At 40.0% G+C, this 24,380-nt stretch overlaps 1 long non-coding RNA gene across 3 annotated transcripts; it reads right to left on the reverse strand.

The window, feature by feature from the left end:
• Positions 1–10,836: 10,836 nt before the first annotated feature.
• Positions 10,837–24,289, reverse strand: LOC140343408 (uncharacterized). Of its 3 annotated transcripts, XR_011923319.1 has the most exons (3): positions 24,214–24,289; positions 19,207–23,427; positions 10,837–16,778 (listed from the first exon to the last, which is right to left on the reverse strand). It is a non-coding gene; the product is annotated as an uncharacterized lncRNA (long non-coding RNA). The 3 variants fall into 3 exon arrangements; XR_011923318.1 differs by lacking the exon at positions 24,214–24,289 and having other exon boundaries at positions 10,837–16,479; positions 19,207–24,207; XR_011923317.1 differs by lacking the exon at positions 24,214–24,289 and having other exon boundaries at positions 19,207–24,207.
• Positions 24,290–24,380: the final 91 nt, after the last annotated feature.

A 24,380-nucleotide genomic window follows, 5' to 3' on the forward strand; every position in this document is an offset into this window, starting at 1 on the left:
GATAAATTTGAGTGTCATCAGCATACAGATAGTACTGTAACCCAAATTAGGATATGAGATAAGAGAACCGGTCCAAGGACTGACCCTTAGGTAGCACCAACAGGGAGGAGAGTAGGAGAGGAGGTATTATCATTAAAAAAAACTTGAAAGGAGCTGTCACACAAGTAGGAAGCAGACTAAAAGGGAGCAGTGTCACTGATACCAATGGAGCACATGATTTCGATTAGAAGGGGGTGATTAACAGTGTTAAAAGCAGAAGAAAGATCTAGGGCAGCGATGTGTGTGGGGCTGTTTATGTTCTGTGTCCAAAGGAGGAGGTAATGGAGAGCTGTTTGGCTGAGGAAGGATGGCTGGGGTCATCCATTGGAAGGTGGGCAGGTCATGGGAAAGAATGTGTGAGAGCCAAAAGGCAAAGGTATCCAAAGATTGGGAAACTGGGCGGGGGCGATAGACAACAGCGAAGGGTAGAAGGCTGGAAAAATACTGAATATTGAAAAAAGCCATTGTAAGCTTCCCCTGCCCCTTTGATTAGAGCAGAAAATTACTTTCCATAAAACAATGGGAGCTTTTCTGTTCTAAAGCTGCATGAGCTATGCTATCAATCATTATGGTTTAGCAGGACGGTGAGAAAAACAATTATTTGACTATCTCTGAGTGTTACATGGCCTTTACACCTTATACACATTGCTATTTTATTGGTTGGTGGATTGCACTGGACATTCTGCATTACCAAATAACACTATGATTTTAACCCCTTGCTTTCCCTGATTGTAAAACATTAAAGCCTGACTCAAGGCCTGAACATGAGGTTGCGATGCATTTACCGCTTCCTGAAGCCAGTGAAACACTGCCTTGGGGGATAAACTACAAGTAGCTTCTCCACACAGGAACCCCATAGAAAATGGATGTGTGCCAGCCACTGAGAGCCACGCAGGATCACTCGATCCAAAGGCAGGACTGGAACTGCCCAAGGGCCCATGTCAGCAGTTCAGTAGCCACAACACTATTTTTATTCACTAGTACTTATATAGTGTTTCACAAAGTCCTTAGTCTAGTTGTCCCTCAAAGGGTCTCAAGATCCAGTGTGTCATATGTCATTACCACAGTCTAAGGTCAGTTTTGGGGGGAGGCCAATTATCCTTCATCACATGTTTTTGGAATGTGGGAGGAAACCGGAGTACGCAGGGAAAACTCACACAAACCCAGGGGGAACATACAACCTCCATGCAGATAGTGCCCTGGCTGAGATTTGAACATGGGGGTTTTAACCTTTAGGCAGTGGGTATCAGCAGGCAGTACTGAACCACACACTGCTGCCATTTATCGCTTGGGTAGATGAGATACTACGTGTAGCTTCTAGACCTAGCCCACTTTTTGGGCAGTGGTAATGACACCACAACCTCCCCATTCATGTAAACTAGGCCCTAGGCTTTTTAATCCTAAAAAGAAAAGCTAACCCTAGCCCTTTTACTTGGTGTCAATTAGAAAACAATCATCACGTTATTGGCAAAGATACACAATGATGACAACAAACGTTACTTTTAGGCAAAAATTACAAAAATTATTCACAGGCTATGTTTAATACAAATAACCCTAAAAAAGTATATTGCTAAATCTGTGCCTAGGCTGGTGTAGAACGGTTGACTCAGAGATAGTTTTGTGTGCTATGAAAGAATGTAAACATGCAGAGCTATACACCCTTTTCAAATAACTGTGGAGAGGGAGAGATATGTACCAGAGGTTGCATCACTGCGTACAGCTCTACATTCAGGAAGGAAGTTTTTGTATCAGTGAATGAGAGGAAGGTATGAAAGTAAACTAAATCACTAAAATCTCATATGAGCTTTAACATAATAATTTAATTATAAAAGTATTTTACAATATTTTTAAATATGTAGCTTTCAATAAGATCAGAAACTAATCCAACCGTTATCATTGGCATGGCCACATCACTTACGAACATAGAAAATGCAATTATGGTGAATTACAAACTAATGAAACTTTTAAACCCAACAAGAACCAAAAACATTAAAATGTTATTTAAGTTTAAAGTAAGTTTTATTTTATATATATATATATATATATATATAAAAAAACTTTTTTCTTGTTGACTTTAGAAGTCCCATAAATTGGTAATTCACCACAATTGCATTTTCTAGCTTTCAATAGGGACAGGTTTCTACTCTTGCATTGCAGTATTGTGTAGCAATCAATGCATGGTATGTGGGTTGGGGAACTGTATTGTTAAAATTGATTGCTTTTCCCTTTCTGAAATATGGAGGTTTAGGCAGCTCATTCAGATGAATGCATCTCACATTATTACACAGCTCAGATATATATAGGCCCAAACTCATACCTAGTATTCCTGCCATAAAGAACCTTTTTTCAGGCACCAGCTGGTATAGGTTAATAATCCTTCATCCCTATCTCTAATCTGTGCTCCTTGCATTGTCACCCTGTTGCATGGGCTGGTCCAATATTGATATCTTGCTGATATCTTTGACTTCAGGTATGCATTCTGCATGCTATGTCACTAATGGATACAAAAGCGATTTAGCAGCTGGAGGATGAAAGGGTGCTGACATTCCTCAGCTGCTGTATCTCTGTAAAAGGTCAGAACACTGTAGTCCCCATGTGATGGACTGGTATGTAATATTAATAGAGAGAAAAAGAGGAAAGGATCAACTATGGAGTTAGCTGTTTGGCTGGCATATTTTAAGAATATCCTCTAACATTTTCCTAGCAAGAGCAGGAAAAATTCGGCCTCTTACTGTGTACAATACAATTCATAGTGTAGACGAGCATGCTGTAAATTTGAGTATGTGTAAACTCCTACTCCAGCCACACCCACACTTTGTACAATGAAAATGAGAGTCACACCCAACGTCTGGTAAAAATAGAACATTTCTATGTAAATTTCATGCCGGGAGAGATCATGGAAAAGCTTCTGTATATACAAATGTGAATCGTAAATCTTTACCCAGTCATATAAAAGTGGGGGATGTAACCCTATTTACTAAAAGAAAGGAACAAGAGCAGAAGTAAATAACTATTGTACAATTACATTGAAGGTTTGAAGGCATAGCAAACAATACATTGACATTGAAGGCATAGCAAACATAATCCCAAATACATCCAGCACAATATTGCTTTCAGGGCAATTCTATTCTGGCAAATTATGTTGCTTTTGTGATTTATGTAAAGATAATATTCTCAATGTCAATATTCTACTTGATAATAATAATAAAGAAGGAAATATAGAAATTAATGTGACCAGCTCACCAAGCAATAAAATATGCATGCTATATAACAAGGCATTAGGACCATGAAACCCTATTCATACAAATGCAATGCATGTATAAATATTTATGTACAAAGATGTGCAGAGAGCAGCTTATAAAATCGTGCATGTGCCCTCAAAGCAGCATATCTGTTCATGTGCACTCTAATACCCCAGCACAGCAGCACTTATGAGAAGATCAGTCTTTAGATATAAACTATAATAACCCCATTCAAATATGTAATTAAAAAAATTACAAAGACTTTTAGGATGTTAAAGGGTCCAATATGGTTCTATGCTGAGTTCATAAAGAAGCTGGAGGGTAAATACAGTGCTTGACTTCCTATAAACCTTTGATACCCCAACCATGAGATCTCCGTCATAATCACATGTCTAGGATTACCCAGCACAAGCCTATTGACAGTTTTGTCCAATAAGGATGGTAGTACTAATGCCCCTCTCACCCCTTTCTTCTTCCAGATTGGCAATCAAAAAATCCTCTCTAAATGCCCTTTTTACTAACCCAAAGCAGGGGGCATGCGATTCTCCAGAGTGTTCCTTTGTTATCAGTTTAAAAGAAGCAAGTACCTGGTAGAGGAGCCCGATATGGTGAAGATGGCCTTTCTTAAACCTTCAGCCTTGGTCCAGATCAAGTAGATGCACAGGGGCAGGTCAAGAACAAGGCCTGGTTAGTAACAGGTAACCAGTGAGAAACACAGGTTTCCAGGCAGTCACCATTGAGCCCATGAAGAGATCTTGGTAAAATAGCCCGATTGGCCCCAGCAATGAGTGTGCATGCTAATGTATATGAGTTATGGTAACCGTGTATATAAAGCTGCACACCAATTTCTTCCTAGGTGTTTATGTAGAAGTACTGTCTTGCTTTCTGTAGTGACCAGTGGAGTTCTTATTTAGGTATCATCACAAAGCCTATGTTAGGTGAACACTTTCTATTGACTTTCCAGTAGCAGGTTGTGGTAAGGATCCTGTAAAAGTCTGTAGGTGCTGGTTTCAGTGTGAGGGGATGGGTTGGCACATTTGGAGCACTGACTTAGAGGTCTTCTGCAGGGACCTGTCAAGGGACCTGGATGGCAGATGTAGGTGAAAAAATATATACTTTTTTTTTTTAAAACAATAGAAAAAAATGTGCAGAATAATTTAGAACAAGGGAGAGATAGGGCTGAAAATAGGGGAGGGGGTCAATGTTTGCCCTGAGATAGGTTTAAAAAAGCTTTCCCAATCAGACTACATGTAATCTAGAAAGTAATACACTACCAAAATGCTTATCCTTTGATTCAAAATTGAAGTAGCAAGCACTTAAAAATTTGTAGACAAATGACAAAAAAATTAACTTTTAGGTAAACATTGCAGTAGTGACACAATGGTACTAGTAAAGTCTTGCAATAAACTCTTTTTGGTTTAGCTTGTATACCCCTCGTTTAAACTCTGATTCCATTTGGATCACTTGGCCGTTATGCATTTGACCTCTTGACCTTTGTTAACTCACATTTGATGAACGATCAGATGAATGTGCTCTTTTAATATTGCACCAGACAAAGTGAAGCCTGCATTAGTGTGATATGTATTCTCAAGTCCTGTACAGCCCAATTATATTCTTTTTGTAATAGAGGGACTTGTGAAATCCTGGCACTTGGAAAAAATCTTCTTTGTTCTTGTTCTTTGTACAGAAATATTAAAATTGAAAGGCCAAGAAGAGCACAAGTTTTACAACGCCAAGAACAGAACACTTGTTAGCAACAGGCATGGAAGTCTGGATTGTCTCTGATGGAAAACCCTTTATTCTTTGTTATAAACTTGGGCAATTAAAACATTTACTGGAGACAGAGAACGGAGAGACATAATTTACATTTGTGTGCATTTTTGCAACTGGCTCAATGGCTTGAGGCGAAGCAAGTATATTTCTTGAAGATGTTCCAGAAAGAACAATACAACTTTTTGATCCTAGGTATAGCAATGACCACCTAGTCTATTTTTAAAATGCATATCTAAAACAATGTTGTTTGTGTTCTTTGAATAAAGCAGTGGAAGGTTTGTTCCTCTGGTAAGTTATCATACATACTGGTTTCCCCCGAGGATAACAATTTCCTAATATCCATTTGGTGAATCCAGTGAGGCCTGCAGTAGGGGACTAAGCGTAGGGCCTGCATGATAGGGTAGCCCCAGCAGGTTTGGTAAGGGTTATTGTGAGTTGGAAGAGATAGGGGTGGAATTAGCTAGGTGTCAGGTGGGAAATGAAGGGGGAGGAGAACGGGGGGATTAAGTAGAGGGTCTGTTGGAAATGAGGGATAGTTTTTTGCGAGAAGAAAATTTGTAGGTAGGTGCCCACATCTGTCAGGGATAACAAGGAGGGGAGGGAAACAGAAAGGTTAAACTCAGTACTAGGCCTCCAATGGCTAGGGGAAAAGGGAATGGTCACCCCTTGCAGACACCCTAACCTAGCCCTAACTCCTAACAGTATGAGTATCCCCTGATTGGGGGAATACTCATACACAGGAACCTAGGCCCTACTAGCCCTGTATAGCCCTAGGAGTAGTGACTGGCTTGAGACTACTGATTCCTTCTCTTATGAAAGACCCAGTGTCTCCCTGAGGCCTAGTAAACAACAAAAGAACAACAAAACACCAAAAGTAATTCAACTTATCTTAACCACCTGGGCGTTACACTGATGTCTAGATTTCTGTACCAAAAGCGGTACACTGTTTTTCATGAATTTTTTTTTTTAAATTGTAGACCTGTAAGTTACAGAAATATGTCCGAACAAGGGTCTAGTAGATATCATGAATATAAAAAAAGTTTGAAACACACAATTGTGTAAAAAAAAAAAATGTACTTTTAATAAAATCCTATCCTATTTTTTTTGCATAGAAATTTTTTTTTATATTGTGGGCTTGTAATTCTTAGGATTAACTCCCGGGTATGATAAATATATTTATTTATTATATTATAATCATAAATTATAATATAATTCATATTTATAAATAATAATTTTAAAAAATAATGAAATAATAGACAACAATGTAATCTAAAAATAAAATATAAAATTAAAAATGTACTGTTATTTTTATTTCATGTTGTGTGGTGTTTTTGTACTGTAAAAACCATTTAAAAGCAGATTACATTGTAATCTGTTTTTAAATTTCCCTCCCAGACACACCCCCATACATCACCAATCACATCACCCGGAAGATGACTCATCCTCCCGGGGTGATGTGAGGGGGGGATTTCCCTGCCCTGCTCACAGAGACAGAGACGCTGCTGCTGCTCGCATCTCCAGAGAGATGAACAGCACAATACAGGATTTCTGCATTGTGCTTCACATCTCACTGCAGATGCCAGCAGCAATAGCAAATTTTTTATTGCTGCTGGAGGAGCTGCGGGGACCAGGTAAGTATTTGCTTTCAGTTGTAATCGGATTATCATACAATGTATGACAATCGGATTGCAATATAACGTTTGTTTACATTTTTAACCACTTGGTGAGAAAAGTTCGGGTTTAACACTTTTTGCAAGTGTTTTTACCCCGAACATGGTCGGGTTTAACGGGCAGGTGGTTAATAGCAGATATATAAGCAGGAACTCAGGATGGCACAACATACCAGCTCTTCATATCCCGGCAGTGAATATCAACGGCATAGCATGAAGTGTGAGGCCAGGCTAAATAGAGGAGCAGTAATGACCACCAGCTGCACCTGATACAAGGGGTGTGGTCATTACAAACAACAACACAGACACAAGTAAAAACAAAGTGACAGTCAGATAACCTCACATGCAGCTTGTCTGACTGATCCTCTAACTTCAGTCTTGGAAGGGACCGTGACAACATCATGGAGTCTTTTGACACTCTGATGCAACAGCTCAGGGCTGTGGTGGCCTCCCAGGGTGAGGTCTGGTTACAGGATAGGGTGGCTGAGGCAATGAGGGGGCTGCTAGAGGGCCCCCAGTAGTTAGATCAGGGGGGCTGTGGTCTCAGAGGCATAGGCTTCCGGTGTGCCTGAGCCCGGAACCATTTGCCAGAGCTCAGCGCCATATTGGGAGCCCCCAGAGGGACCCTCCTAACGGGCAGGGCTCTGGAGAGGGGATTACGGCTACCAGGGAGTGCAGTCCCCTTTTACCAGCGGGTGAGGCCTTGAGAGGGGAGGCCTCACCTGAAGCTGGGCCCCCACGCTCTGCGGGGACCAGACAGAGATCCACTAGTAAGGGGGCTGTGGCCTCCAGGGGGCAAAGGCCCCGTCCTGCTAATGGTCGGGTGCTGCATGTTGAGGCCTTACCTGAAGCCAGGGCCTTGCGTACTGCGTCAGAAGTGTGGAGCGACCGGCCTGGTCCGGGGAGCAGCCACAGAAGCTCCTGGGTCTGGGAGGGGGGATTCAGCGGTTCCCCGATCAGAGGGGAAACTCTCTTCATCTGGAGAGGAGGATGTGGAGGCGGGCCAGGAGCTGGTGGCGGTTCGGGGTCCTCGGATGTGAGCAGGGTCCATGGCTGCGGATCTGCCAGGTAGGTCCTGTGGGGGTCCTTGGGAAGGGTGGGGAATGGGATATTGTAATAATTCATCTAGTGTAGTTTTGGAGGGGCTGCGCGAGGTGGTAAGGTCACTGCAACGGGGGGGAGGGGGGCTAAGGAGGTCGGTTTAGATTGTGGGTGGCTGGATTTAAATGGGGAAGGTGCAACGGGTGCCTGAATTTTTGGTTGGGGGGAGGGGGTGTCAGGTTGTGCGCCAACAGAAGGCCAAGAACCTTCGGACAGAGCAGCAATGGCAGTCGGTGTTGGAGATGCGGCGAAAGGGGAAGTTTACGTCTGCTTCGAGGGACCTCTTGGAGCCCACCTGAAAGGGGATGTTCACCAGCACATTTGAAAAGGTGAATATGTTTAGATTTTTTCTCTTAAATTTGGAGCGCTTTAATGTGGATAGGCCTGTGGGGGATGGGCACAGGGAAGACAGTGAACAATGCAGATATCGCTTGATTCCTTGCATTTTTTTATTTGGTTGCAGGCATGCAGGGGGCTGCAGGAGCAATCAAGCTGTCAGGTGCCAGTTATCTGAGTTTTCCGGTTATCTGAGTAATAACTGGGGTTCTACCGTATTACTATAAGAGTTTGTGTCAACTGCTTGTGTCAATAGTGTCAGTTTAACATCAGTTTGAACTTCCTAATTCATTCATTCACAGACTAACCTGCATCTGACCTGCTCCATCAATAAAAACACTAGTTGACAGTAGAGAGGGAAAAGGTTTATTTTATTGCTCTCAGTGTTCTCATTGGAGGTTTTCTTCAGTTTTTTTTCCAAAAGGACAACATTGTCATCAAGACAAGAGTGAAAGGAAAATCTCCAGGAATTAATTTGTTAGTTTTGCAATTTTTCTGCAAACATTTCCTGCTCCTAAGTTTTTTCCATTAAGACATTTTTGACCCCAATAAAACAGATAATGTGTTTGGACCTAGCAACCTGCTGTTTGTAAGTAGAAAACTTTTCATGTGTAATATATCAACCTGTTTAAAAAGAAATCAGCGTTCCTCGTATGGCACTGTTTAATTAAAGGCATTCCAGGGAAGGGTTCTCTTAGCACATAACAAGCCCAGTGGGCAATCTGTCATCAGCAACAGGCAAAATAGGTCCCTTCTGTAACAGCTAGGGATCAGAAAGGGTCGCCGCAGGGTTTCATGGTTGCAGAATAATACATTTAATTATTTTCTGATATGCCCTGCAAGAGGAAAGGACACAGAATGTTTTTTTGGGGGGTATGTTGCTGTTAGCGAACCAAGTGTTATCTGGGACTGACCTAGGACCAAACTTATGAAACGTAAAAACGGCATTTGTTATTTTTACTCTTAAAGTGACAGCCTACCCAGCATTGATATTTTATCTTTTTGGTAGATACTACCTGCCTTCTTACAGGAAATAATAAAGGAAATGTTGTCAAGGAATGATTCTAGAGTCCCCATCTGGTATGAGAAGTCAGTGGTGAATAAAGTGAACCTGTACTGTGCCCATACTGGACTTCCCCACAATACAGGTTCTTGGAAAGGAGGGGGGTGTCATCAAGGGTGCCTAGGGGAGTGTTTTCCCCATACCTGGAAGTTCTGAATATTCAATTTATTGGTGCTGCAGGGGAACATTTTAAAGATAGGAGGTTAACTTTACTTTTTTGTAATCCACCTGTCCATGAATGCAATGTAAAACAATTTACAGCCTGGGTAAATCATACTATGGGGTCTGTTTTAAAGCAGTAAGTCTAACAGTCATCTGCATTCTTTGGTAGAGAGTCTTTCACCAGAGAAAGAGTATTTTTTTTACATATTTATAAATAAAATAAAGAATAAATGTATATTTTTAAGTACTTCATAAGTAGAATATGATGAACAGATACATAGGAAGTTATCCTAATCTAAAAACTGCATGTCGGATTAGTAGATCCAGAAATATAGACAGCTAAGTGACCAGATGAAAGGCCTGAACTACAACACTAAATGAACAAATGTACAAATCATTTAATGGACCACGCAATTTCCATAATTTTATTTTTATTCTATTTAGCTGTTTGCTACAGTTCAACCTCAAATGGCAGTATAGAATGCAGAAGGAAGTTAAGATGAGTTAAAAACCAAGCCTCCAAGGAATTTATTTTTTTGCTAAGTAAAAATGGTTTATTGTAGCATTTAGGAGAAAACACATGTTCAAGCTAAATTCTGCAGTATACAACGTAAAGCTGTTTTGGATTCAGTCCTGAATGGCTCGTAATGCTTCCTGTAATGTTGCATAATGTATACATGGTCTATTATCCTTTTCTTCAAGGAACACACAGAGATTTATGTCATCACTTGTAATCACTTTATGACAAAAATGGCATGCTAATACAGCCTACATCTCTGCCTAGGTTTATTAAGTATTTAAAATCTTGGGAAAATGGTCTACATTTTAAAATTATAAAGTAATTGTTTACGATGTTATTACAATTCAGCTTAAACACAATGCCAGAATTATTATTTACTATTATACAGTAATTATATAGCGCCATCATATTACGCTGTGCAAAGTCCATAGTCGTGTCACTGACTATCTCAAAGGAGCTCACAATCTAATGTCCCTACAATAGTCACATGTCAATAATGTAGTCTAATGAAACAGCACTCCCTGGTCTTCTGATCATGTGATTTGTGAATCCAAATATCTCCTCTGTCCCCATTCCTGGCTGTAGAAATCTTTATATCTAATGACTGAAACTGATGATACATTAAGAGGAACAGAAAACTAAGTAGTAATATCCTGTTATGCTTAAAAATATACCAGCACTAAAATACACTCAACATGTTCATCATATATGGACCAATTTGTGGTTCCAACAATTGCTTTATATTCTTCATGTAAGCAAATTAAAAATTTTTTAAATATATTTTAGTATTTTATTTAATACAAAGATGTCTTTATAAAGCACCAGAGTTACAGAAAACAGAACAAACCATTGTTTGCAACTTCAGCTTTGAACTTGAAGTTATAAAGTTAGATTCCCGGACAACAGCTTATGTTACAAAGGCAGCTCCAGTCTCATAATTTGTTTTATTTCAGCCTTAAATGAAAACACAGATAAAAAAGAAACATAATTTTTCCAATTGTATTCATTTAATGCAACTCCAACTTCAATAACATTCAAGTAAAATAAATATTAGAAAAAGTTCAGAAAAAAGTTAAATATGTGAAACAATAGGATGAATAAGAACCTGAGGTTTTTGCAAGACAATGGGTGGGTTGATTCTTTATCCATCTCATTGATTCTGGTTCTGTGTTGTTATAATTTTTTGCATAATTGATATTTTAAGTAATGTTAATCCATCTTTGAGCTATAGTAAAGGATCACCAAACCTAAAAATGTTAGATTACATTTTTTAAGTCCCCTTTTTAGAAGCCAACTTCAAAGTTTTGTAAGTACCAACATTTTACTGTCATTTGCAATATTGCTGACAGGCACCACTGGTGTTTGATGGATACCATGACAATTGGGCCCCAAAAGCAGAAGTCATATTTTGCACATTTTGTGCCCGATTCTAAAAATTGCTTGTTGATGTAAGCTTAATGACATCTGTGGCCAGGTCTTCCTCTTCCCCTGTGGCTGTCCTTCCTGTTCTGTGCCGCATGGTGCTGGTTATACTTGGGCAGTAGTACTGTCATTGCATACACTTGACCCACTTCCCAAATACTGAAATATTTCACAACTATCAGAGGCGTGGTTTGACCTTCTTAACCAAATACACAATTTGATTTATTTAATAAAAATACTGGTCCAGCAATTTCAGTACTGACCCTGAAAATCAAAGATCTGGAATTCTGATGTATTATGCATGTAAAGTCTTACAAAGACAGCATGTCTGTGGCTGCGTTGTATCTTAAAAAAAAAAATCAAAATTCTTTGTTATATATTATTCGTAGAACATTATTTGTAATTTTAATAAAAAAAATAGTTACAAACCAAAACAAAAACACAAAAAAGTCAATCTAAAATTATGATAGTACTGTGCCCAGGAGAGGAGTTGTACATTTGCAGATTTATGCTATTGAGGCTGTGGGATTCTGGCCTCAAAACCCTTATCCATTAGAGTAGTGTTTCCACGGAAGCCTAGGGTTTCTCCAGAGGTTGCTAGAAGTTCCTTGGGCAATGAACAATTTGAGCCTTTTAGGTCAGTTTAGCTGACACCAATGATCATTTCGCTATCTTTAAGTGTGACATTCTTCAATGTAAGATGCATTCCTCCTACTTACCACCACACTAATGTACTGTAAGTCTAAATACCTGAAACTTAAGGGGTTCAACTGTGTTTAAAAGGCCATGAAAAACTGCATTAGGGTTTGAGAATTGTTTGATTGAATGGTGGAAGAAGATTCAACACATGGAAAGGGATTGTGATAGTCAGCTATGTGACTGTCATTTTCCAATCTTATCTGTGCCAGTTAAAAACAACCATCAATTTTTTTTTTTAAATAAGGACCTTTATCCTGGTAAGCACCAAAAGGGTAAGGTAAATCAGTCTTGAAAAAAATAATGGTTCCTGATTAACCCCTTATAGCCCCCAAGAAGCCCTAGCAACTTCTTCCCTTTACCCCAACTATTTATTCATGCATATGATAACTTTACATACAATATTTATATGTAGTGCAGGTCAAATGAGTAAAGCATACCAATGCTTTTTAAATAGTCATTAATTATTTTCAAACTAACACTAAGTCTAAGCATTTTTTTGGGTGATTTTGTTTTGTGTTTAGATTGAATAAAAATTAACATCATTTTTGAAAGATAAAATTCCTAGTTGAAAATGTTAACTGTCCCAAGAATAACATTTATATATTTTACTTTAATATTGAAATATTCCAGTATTTGAAAAGAATTAATTTCATAAACGTATACAGGTGCAAGAAGCATCCCAGGCAGGCACAGAGGGATCGTTTTCTTTAATGGGGAAAAAGAAAATGCCGATCTCACACATGCGCTATGTGAGATCGGGTGGCGTAGGCAGAAGAAGGGCTAGGAAGATTGTGGCGCCTGGCACGGACGAACAGGGATTACAGGACAATGCAAGACCTGGAGGGATTGACAGATCTGCAAAGTGAGTGAGTTTTTGTTTGTTTAGTTTACTTCTACTTTAATACTTTGTTTACATCATACAGTCGCACTGCTTTGTCTGACATTCCCCTAAAGAGGCATCTGATCCAGGTTTGCTGGATTACCCAGGTTTACTGATAAAAGTGTATCTTCTTCAGCCTTGGAAAGCTTTAATAAATCAGGCTCAGAGACATTCATGCTCAGGGACAGAGACAATCATGCCTCACTAATAATAATTTGTTGTAACACCTATTTTGAATATGTTCATATTGATAAAAAACTTCTTATTGAAATTTCATAAAACATTTTATTATTAAAAGCAATTTCTGAGAGAGGTGTCAAATTTGCCTTTATGTAAGGAGACTCAAATCTACCCTCCTGCTTTACAAAATAAAATCCTCATTTTATTTTGGGGGTTTTATGGCAACCATCACCTTGAAAAGACTGTTGCAGCATCCAGCCATTCCATAGCATTAGGGTGTATGCAGGGCCTTTAGTACAGAAAAGTACACATTGGGAGCTGTTGTATGTTGTGTAATACTTTAGCTTTATATGCTTTACTACATATACTTGTAGGGCAGCCATATTTCCAAGAGAGTTGAAGTTTTTTATGCCTATTTATTATGATTTGCATCATTTTACACTTAGAAGCTTATTTCATTTTTACGGTATTTTGTATTTGGTAACTGCACAGAGATGGATTTGTAACTAGTGATCATGAAGAAACTTCCTGCATGTCTGAAATCACCTCTTCTAGATTTATTTTGCCTTAACAGCATCCATAATAGGGCCCCCCTCCCACTCAGGACCTATAGCAGCTGGATGGACAGCTATGACTATATATATATGTTATTGTCACACATCAAAGGGTTAAACAAAATTAAAAAAAGATCTGCTAATGTATGAAATATGTAAAAATATTGTGGTAAGACGCAGATGGTAGAAAGCACTACATTGATAAGGATAAAAGACGTTCAGGCTGAAATGGAAAAAAAAATATTAGTGAACATTGCATTATTTCCCATATTTCAATCTTTGGGTTAGCCAACTATTTCCTGAACGCACCATTCAATACATAACAAACCATTATGCTCTCTTCTGGACAGGCTACACTGTGGATGCTATTTTGAAATCTACCATCTGGAATCAAAGCATTACAAAATTACCCGCCAATGCCATGTGAACAATATTCTCATTCGGAAATAAATAATCAGCAACCTAATCTCCTTCCAAAATCAAGATTTTCCATTTTGGATCTACCTCTTGGCTAAAGTACAGTTTCTTTAAACAGGTCTGTGTAGGATGATTCCTGCCAAGACTCCTTATTCAACTCCCTAGTTAGAGTAGATGGCTAGATGAGTAAAAATGTTTTTATACTGCATTAAATCTAAATCCATCTTTATGACTTTTATTACTGATAGTTACTGGTTGGTTGCATAGCTCTTTTATTTTAACCATATAAATTTTCTTCAAGTTTTGCCAGTAAATCTAGAGTCTCTATATAAATGTAATCTCCTCTAGGGTCAGCAGCTTTGTGGTTGCTAAGATGTTGGCCCATAAATCTCTTTTCTTCTTCAACCTTTGAGAAAAAGTATTTTATCTATTGGTGTTATTAAAAATGTCCCCTACAGCTGTCACTTCTGTTTGTCAAAGTTTTCAGGGAAGAGTAGTAGCTTTCTAAAGCTAAACACCGGTGGGGGTAGTTGGACACCATCTCCTCTTTTTAGCTCGCCAGGCATTAATCCAGGGGGTCCTGGAATGGAGCCAGCAAGATAACTTGGAGCTCCAACCATGCCTGGAACTGTAGGTCTACAATATTGGGCTCTTGGTTCAAAAGGAGGGGAACTAGGATTCAAATGTCCCCTCTGAGGAAGGCCACCATTAACAACACGTGAATGATTCTGTACAGGGAACCCAGGTGGAGGTGTAAACCAGTCACTTTCATTGCTCTGGTCTCCACTGTCAGCAGAAGGCATAACATTAGGATCTGGGGAAATATCGGATTGCGGCTCCTCATCAACATTTGCTTGTGGTACTGGAAGGAGACGATTTCAGTGCCAGGTCTTAATGCGACCTTTAGGTCCTCGAATACGGTAGACAGGAATTCCTGGCAAATTTTCTACAACTTCAAACAACTCTTTTCTCCAAGGATCAGCTAATTTATGTCTGGCTGAGGGGCCCAAATTGCGGAGGAACACTTTATCACCTGGTTGCAAGTCTTTGAACCGAACTTTTGCATCAAAACATCTTTTATTGGCAGCATTTAATTTAGCAGCATTTTCCTCAGCCATTCGATAGGCCTCTTTCAAACTGTTTTCAAGGCATGCAACATACTGATAGTGACTTTGATGTTCCACTCCATCAGTAGAGACACCCAACTGAATGTCGATTGGGAGACGGGCTTCTTTCCCAAATATGAGAAAGTAAGGGGGGAAACCAGTTGACTCATGCCGGTAGAGTTGTAGGCATGTACCATAGCTCCAACAAGTATGCTTAGCCCCATCAGGTAGGGTTCCTAGCATATCTAACAAAGTCCGATTGAAACGTTCAGGGAGAGCATCACCCTCAGGATGATAGGGTGTAGTACAGCTTTTGTCAATGTTTAGCAATGTCAACAGCTCTTTAATGAGCCGACTTTCAAAGTCTTTCCCCTGGTCAGAATGAAGTTGACTTGGCAGTCCATAATCCACAAAAAACTTTTCCCACATCACTTTAGCTACAGTCACAGCTTTTTGATCTTTGGTGGGACTTGCATGAGCATAGCGAGTGTAGTGATCAGTCACAATCAAAACATTGCCCACTCCACTACTGTCATTTTCAATACACAGAAAGTCCATACACACTAAATCCATTGGGCCAGAACTTTGCAAGTGTACCACGGGGGCAGCTCGAGTAGGCAGAGTTTTTCTCTGCAAACATCGTACACATCACCTGCAGTAATCTGCAACAGTTTCTCTCATTCGAGGCCAAAAAAAACGGTCTTGAATCAGTCCATATGTTTTCTCAACTTCAAGATGTCCATGTTGGTCATGCAGACTTCTCAAAACAGTACAGTACAGTCTACAGTATTTCTGTAGACTTGAGGGAGCATGAGCTGTTTCCTTCCAGGATGATCGTGAAACAAATGCACCCTGTATAGAAGCCCATTGATTATCTTTAGCTTATCCTATTCTCTGAGATAGTATGTATTCTGCTCAGGCAAATTTCTTTTCATGTACTTGGAATCTTTTCGAAGAACAGCTTCTCTAACATGTCTAATTATTGGATCTGTCTTTTTTAAAAACATCATATCCTCCTTTTGTAGCTGGATTTATTCTCAGGTACCCCTAAAGTGGTAGGGCAGGAATACATCCTTGGGACACACTCTTCTCCAGCTCCCAAAGAGTCTACAACTCACAGATCAGAAAAGGCAATGTGATCTTCTTGCACATTGGCCGTAGCACAGTAGGCAGCCACAGCAGGTCTGGGTACTTCCTCCCATTCACATTGTTTTATAGTCACTGGCAATATTTTCTGGCCCAGGTTTGTACTTGAGCGTTAATTGATAATTAGACAATGCAGCAAGCCACTTGTGACCAGTGGCATCCAACTTTGCTGTAGTCAAAACATAAGTAAGGGTATTATTATCAGTCCTCACCTGAAACTGATCACCAATCATGCAGCTTGTGCACAATGGCTCATTTAAGAGCAAGAAATTCCAGTTTGTGTACAGGATAATTATTTTCTGCTGGGCTAAGACTTCGGCTGATGTATGCAACAGGCCTCAGTCCTTCTGGATACTCCTGATGAAGAATTCCTCCTAACCCATCATAACTGGCATCAACATGTAATACATATGGCTTTTGTGGGTCTGCATAAGCCAACACAGGTGCTTCTGTAAGCCTTTACTTGAGCTGTAAAAAAGATTCCTCACATGAAGGGGTCCATTTGTCATTGAAAGGAGTTTTGCCAGATTTGTCAGAAACAGAGGAGTCTTTCAGTAGGTTATTAAGAGGGTGTGCTATCTTGGAGTAACCAATAAAGCGGCTGTTGTAGCCACAAAACCCCAGAAAGGATCTCAATTCAGTCAGATTTGTGGGACGAGGTCAAGTCACCACCACAGGTATCCCATAAATCGGGCTATTGTAGTTAACATTAGGGGGCAGATTGGTAATGCTTGGGATTACATATTTCCATTTTTCAATATTTCCCTTGGTGTGTGGATTACAGAGATATTGCACATAGTACCCAATGCCCATCTAGCTACTGTCATGTCATGTCTGATCAGTATCCTAGTGGCATTCTTTAGGACAAGGAAACAAGCCATTCTATTCCCCAAAACTACTATACTGGTACTTTATACCTTGGCACAATCCCCCCATCCAGAACATAAACTGTAGAATCTTTCCAACCATTTTATCAATTGTAATCAACCAATCCTCCATGGTACAAAAACTATCTTACCGTTGTAAAAACAAAAATAAAAAAAACATATATATACATATATACACACAATAGCACTAAAGCCCACTATTACATTGTGCATATTTTGATTATCATTAGTCCATACATTTGAAATCTTACAGACCTCCCTTTGTGATCGAACCTAATTTTCACTTAAGTGAGTTCACACAAATGATTATATAGTTCCCCACTCACTTTTTTATTCAGCAAAAAAAAAAAAAAAAAATTAAATTAAAAAACTCCAGCACCTATGAAAAAATATTGTAAAGATTGACTTTGCTATTGCTAAGGAGCATAGAAACTGCATTTTTACCTGACAATTAAGTATATCTGCTTTTAAAAATGAACTTATAGGTAAAAAAATACTGGGTAGGGAGAAAAAAAAAATCTCCCACTTAAACAGTCAGTCACTACAAGGCAGTTTCTCCAATAGCCTGTCTTCCAGCCTGTCTGCAATTACACCATTTGAGGCTTCTCCCTAAAACACATATAAAAATAAATAAAGCAAGCAAAAATTGCTGAGTGTTTTAAGGTCCTCGGTTGAATAGCAGATTTTCTTCAACACTCTGGGTCATATCAGGATTTCACCTTAGCGCTGTAATTACCTAAAATACAAAACTTTTGAAATAACATTTTACCTCTCTGTGGGAGGTTTATATCAGACTGGCCATGTCCTCCTAACCCTCTACAATTCACACTTGTATTGTATTGTCTTTTGAAAGCTCGGAACTCTTCTAAGAAACCATTTATTTAAACTTTCCACTGGTCATTCTCAGCCTGTAAATACTTATTTCCTATCCTATTTTGGAATGAGACCCCGACCTGTGTCTATGAGGATGAGTTCCCCAACGTGCTGAATAGACTTCAATATCGCGTCTGGTTGTTCTATATGGTTTTTGGGTTGTCGTCTTTTCACAAGAGGACAAACAAAACCTTGCTATGTGGCCAAATACTCCACAAGCATAACACTTAATCTTTTGCAGTGCATTGAAACTTTTCCTTACCACAGGCACAGTTTTTGGTTGAAAATACTGAGCTGTACAGACTTTTAATTGCTAATTACCAGACAATTGAAAAGATTTATCAGATTTCTGACCTCCCAATAATTCTTTCCAAGCAGCATGGACATTGGAGGTGGCATTCATGGGCCTACATTAAGGAGTAACCTCCTCCTGACTTGTTTGTGGAGACTGCAAAACTTGTTCCTTGCATGAAGGTACAGACAAATCATCCAATCTAACTTCTGCCCCTTTCAGCTTCTTAGCAAGCTGAATTCTCTCCAAACACAATTTTTGGTTACTACATTGTTCCCTTAGCTTGTATTTCACTTCATAATCACACTCATTCGTCTGCACATTTGCATCGTAGAAACATTCTTGTGACAATTTTCTAACTGTGCTCTTAACTGAGCTTTCTCAGCACACCATTGAATTTATTTCTGTTCTGATATCTCTTTCATTCTCAGTAACATTCTTAACACATTTGCCATTCTTATTTTCTTTCCTTGCTTAGATGACGGCTTACTTATCACATATCACAGGTGTACCACAAGATCATTGAACTGATGTGTTAAAGCATCTTTTGCAACAGACTTGTAGTCTGCAAAGGCACACTACATACATTGTTAAGCTAATTATGCACACAGTGCTAAAGGCTATTTCCTTTCCCCGAGTAATATAACTATCTAACCCAGTTTTTCCTCAAAGATGTCTGGTTTTATCCTTTAGATCTACCAGGTATATCAGTTACCAAAGGATGATCAGTTCTTTACCTTGCCGGCTACACCGAACAGCTAGACAGGCCTAGTACCCAAAAATACAGTAAAACATCTGCAGCACAAATACATATACCCACCAAAGATACAGATTTTCTACTCACCAGATACACGTGTCCGTTCACTGATGGAGTATTTCACAGGATCTTCTGTACAACTCACGCCTGGATATTCAGCTCACGAACCAGCGCAAACATTTTCCTTAGCTGAGCGGTGTCTTCAGATCTGTGCCCCTTTTCAGGGTCTGGACTCTTTGGTTCTCAGGGATGTAAGAGAAAACTGGTTAGTAAATGAGTTCTACGCAGAAATTTCTATGCTCCTGCTTCTGGGAAATTAGTTCTACACAGAAATTTCTACGTCCCATCTGGGGTGCCAATAATGTAAGAACAATTTCTGTTTCCTTTATCCCCTTTCTTGAAAGACAGTATTTTCATTAAGTCTCTATTAGCCTAATAGTCACATAGATCCTAAAAAACAAGATATTTCTTAACAAAGAACAGAATTAACAAGTAATCAACAATTATTCCAATTAAGCTAAACAATAATCACATAGACAAAGTAAAACGATACGTTACGCAAAGAGTCTGTCTTCTGTTCCCTGCACCTTTGAGAGAGAATGAAAGTAAGGGAAAGAGAGGTTTAAGAGGCATAGGATGTATATAAGAGAATAGGAGATTTGAGAGAAGAAGCATAGGATGTATATAAGCATATAAGGCTAAGAGGATACAAGAGCGATTTGTGGCTGTTGTCCCTTCTTATACATCTCCAGGACCCCAGGCCACATCCAGCCACATCAATGCATCCACCCCTTACTCAGGTGTCCTCCCAACTCTGGAAACACCCTGTTCCCAAGTGTCCGCTGACATTCTCCAGTAGGTGGTGCTGTTGTATTGAGGGCAAGTCCTTTGAGTGGGTACTGGCTTCTTTGATGTCATCCGATAACAGTGATGTTTACACACCTGGCAGGATATTCCTGCTCGCAGAGATGTTCTCTCTTTTGTGATTGCTTTGTATCAACCTCCCACTGTAATCATTCTGTTAGTTTCATTCCCAGAGGCTTTTCAGAGTCAACCCCCATCAAGTTCCACCCACAGCCAGTTTAAATATGAGTGCTAATGTAATGCCACCCATGTTGCGCACTCCAACATTGGGACAAAGGTCTTCCAATGTTTGATCCATCAAACGTTGAAAGGTTGCGGGAGCACCATTCATTCCCTGGGGCATACGAGCAAACTGGAAAACCCAAACGGGCAAATAAAGCAGTCTTTTTTTTTTATATTCCTCACTCATAGGCACTTGAAAGTATCCAGAACATAAGTCCATTACTGTGAACCATTTGCTGCCTTGCAAAGCATCAAGGGCTTCATCTATGTGAGGAACATTGTATTGATCTGGATCAGTATGTCAATTCAGAGTTCTGTAATTAACACATATTCTCACCCCACCATTTTTCTTTCTGACCACCACTATTGGAGATGCATAAGGACTTTTAGACTCAACAATGATGTTTTGATCTTTAATTTTTTTCAAACACTCTCAAACATCATTCAAATCTCTGGGAGGCATCCGTCTTGATCTTTCCCTAAAAGGGGTGCTATCTATTATGCAAATAGTATGTTGAATGCTTTTAGCACATCCCACATCCTTTTCATCGGTAGAGAAAACATCACTGTACTCCATTATCTGCTCACCGAATATTTGCTTGTGCTCTGAGGAACTGTCAGCATCCTCCAGGTGAAAGTCTGACTTGGTTTCTTGATTTTCAACTTTGGCAGGGTAGGAAGTAATGGTTTCAACTGAATAACAATAGGCCACATCCTGCAAGGCTGGTATTATGACTGAGTATGTAGTAATTATCCGAACAGTAGCAACATCTATTCTAGAACAGGGGTCTGCAACCTGCGGCTCCGGAGCCGCATGCGGCTCTTCAGCCTCCTTGTTGTGGCTCCCTTCGGCTGCCGCGGGGAGATCTCTGATGGGGGATCCCCTTCCTCCCAAGACACTGCGGAGGAGGGGGATTCCCTATCCGGTGTTCTAATGAAAAAATCTACCAGTGAAATTAATCTACCACGGGGCGTGTACAAATGGGTGTGTACAATGACATCCCCCTCCTTTGAACCCCAAATCCTCTGGAATGGGGAGATGTACAAAACCAAAAATGTAGGTTCAAGTGGGGGACACCTGTGACTAACACCCCCTAAAATTTAATTGTTAGGCTATCATCAGAACATAAAGAACTCTGCCCATCCAAAAAATCTACCGTTACACATTGCTGGAGGCACCTGAACCCCAATTTCTCTGGAACAGGAAGGGGGTACAGGTGAACAAAATTAGAGGTGCAAGTGGGGGACACCTGTGGCTAACACCTCCTAAAAACTCCACCCATCAAAAAACCCCTACCCTGTTACACATTGTTGGAGGCTTCTAGCACCTAAACCCCAATTTATCTGGAAACGGGGGTACAGGTGAAAAAAATTTGAGGTGCAAGTATGGGACACCTGTGGCTAACACCTCCTAAAAATTCATAAAAACTCTGCCTATCAAAAAAATCTACCCTGTTACACATTGCTGGAAGCATCTAGCATCTGAACCCCAATTTCTCTGGAATGGAGGGGAGGCGGTACAGGTGGCCAAAATAGAGGTGCAAGTGGGGGACACTTATGGCTAACACCACCTACAATTGAATCGCTAAGGCATCGTCAGAAAATAAAGAACTCTGCCCATCAAAAAAATCTACCCTGTTACGTTAGAAGCCTCCAGCTTCTAATGTAACAGGATGATACGTTAGAAGCTGGAGGCTTCTAGGGGCATAGTTCAGTGTTTAATTTATTTCAAAGTAGGCCTACACATGCACACTTGTTGTAACAGGTAAAATTAAAAAAATATTAAAGCATTTAAGTTTATAAACTGTGTTATGTTTTGCGGCTCCAAACTATTTTTCTTTAGTGGAAGAGGAGGCAAAATGGCTCTTTTGATAGTAAAGGTTGCTGACCCCTGTTCTAGGAGATTTAAAACGATAGTCTTTCTTTTCAGGTATTATCTCCCGGACGTTCTTTGCAGTTATTTTGGGATCAATCTCAAGCAGGAAAAAGCTTCCATTTGCCCCTGGTAAGATTTTTACATAAACCCGTAGGTTTCTCACTTCATCAGGAGCAAACGTTTGACATATATCCTGCAATTCTGGAGCTACAGGTAGAGCAGGCAGTGGAATCCCTTGCTGTGGCTGAAGAAAACGTATAAAAGCAGCCTCAATAGCTTCAATATTGGAGCCTACAATCAAAGGTGCTGACTCATTACCCCCAGGTGGGGGGCTCACAGAAGCGATTACCTTGAGTGGTGGATCCTCATCAGCGACCACACAGAGAATGCAAAGTTCCATTCTAGACAACCATCCATAAAAACAGGATGTGTTGTTGGTAGAAAAACCGGTATATGATTGTCAACTGAGACCCAGTGTCAAATAGAGTAGTTGTAGGTACATTATTAACAAATAGTTTGAATGTGCATCTGCGGCCTACCTTACATAATTTAATGAACTTTGATCTTTGTTGCTTTCTCTGTTTTTTCTACTCAACTGTCCAAGTTTACTGTGCACTTCGAGTTTGTCAGCAGGCAATGGGCACTGACAAACAATATGGCCTTCCTGTCCACAGCGGAAACACTTAATTGGAAAAGGAGGCTTATTGCTAGACACTTTCCTGTCAATAGCTGGAGCTTTAGACTGCAGGGGTTTACTGGGCTCTTTGATCTTAGCAATTGTTTCACTCTCCTGCTCATCCAGGGAAGTCACTTTAGTTTTACTCTTAGTTGGAGTAGCGAAACGGATATCAGCCTCTTGTTTCTTTACCTCTGTCATAATTTCCGTGAAAGTGAAGTCTTTTTCTCTCAAAATAATTCTGAGGACTGGAATTCTGATCACCTTTTTAGTTATCAATCTCCCTAGAAGTACCTCTAGCCTTCTCAGAAATACAAAAACATCCTCTCCCTCTTTGTGCTTTGTCTGTTTAAATTTAGCAAGCATTTGATCAGGATCATGGTACAGTCCATAAGCATCTGTCAGAACATTAATATAATCCTGAGCAGTGGTACTCACATGAGTGTCCTTGTATGCTCTAACAATAGTAGATGCTGGCGTTTGGAGGCTTTCCATAATGCGTTGTTTTTTCTTTTCCTCCGAGCAGGTCCACTCCTTCATTACTTGTTGTGCAAAATCTTTCCATGCCTCAAAGCTCTCCTCACCAGCAGGAACATGTAGCACTCCTTAAAAATGTCTTTAACTTGCGATGAGAATCGGCATATAGATTTTGACAAATACCTTCAGTGACCTTTAACAACAAATGCTCAAGATTGGTCTCCTGCTTAGTGACTGTATCAGGCATTGTATCAGTGTCTTCTGTAGAAACACACAAATTCAATGGTTCACACTTTACAGGCAGGACTGGTAGCTTTCTCCTCACTGAAGTTGAAATTAGTGGAAAAACTATAACACAGACGACATCTTCAGCCCCTTTGTGGTAGATACAAAAGGGCCCTTTAACTAAATTTAGATCCACCTCACTGAGACAGAGATATTATGGGGTATAGAGCTCATATCTATCATTATCCACAAGAGATGCATGCTGCAGAGTTTCATTAGCTTTTAGTGCCTCCTGTAGTCTGTGGGTGTTCACAGATATAGGTACACAGGAGACAGCAAAGGTCCCTTTATGTGACAATCACTCCTCCTGAGCCCACTCCCTCACAGCTTCTGTAGATTACAGTGGCATGGTAACACAATACTGTCCTGATCCAACATAATCTCAGAAGTGCTTACAAATGCAGCCCTATTCTGACCCACCCCGCAGGCTACTGATGTGTTGTAGCGCAACCCATGTGGAAGAACAGGATCAGAGCCTTTACTTTATCTGGGGAAACACAATGAAATCTCTCATAAGCGCTGTGCCTCCACTCAACTGGGTCTAGTAAGTAACAAGTGAAGTCCCAGTTGAGAATAGTATACTCATAGACAACAATCCACACTGTATTAGCAGAAAGAGTCCCTGTATTGAATAGTATCAGTATGTCTCAGTGAGAGGATTGTGCCATAACTTACAGTCTGAAGTTATACTTACTCTACGCATGCAACAGAATCTGAGTCTTTCACTCTCCAGACCATGTCCTTCTCAAGGGCTTACCCAAGAATCCCTGCCCCAGGCTAGGTCAGTACTGATGACCTCATCCCCAAAGTGCCGAGGGCACAGCAGCCATCTTGGAACATGGCAAAACACACACTGCAGTA

The sequence above is a fragment of the Pyxicephalus adspersus genome, chromosome Z, assembly GCF_032062135.1.
Source record: "Pyxicephalus adspersus chromosome Z, UCB_Pads_2.0, whole genome shotgun sequence".
In the NCBI taxonomy this organism is placed as follows: Eukaryota; Metazoa; Chordata; class Amphibia; order Anura; family Pyxicephalidae; genus Pyxicephalus; species Pyxicephalus adspersus.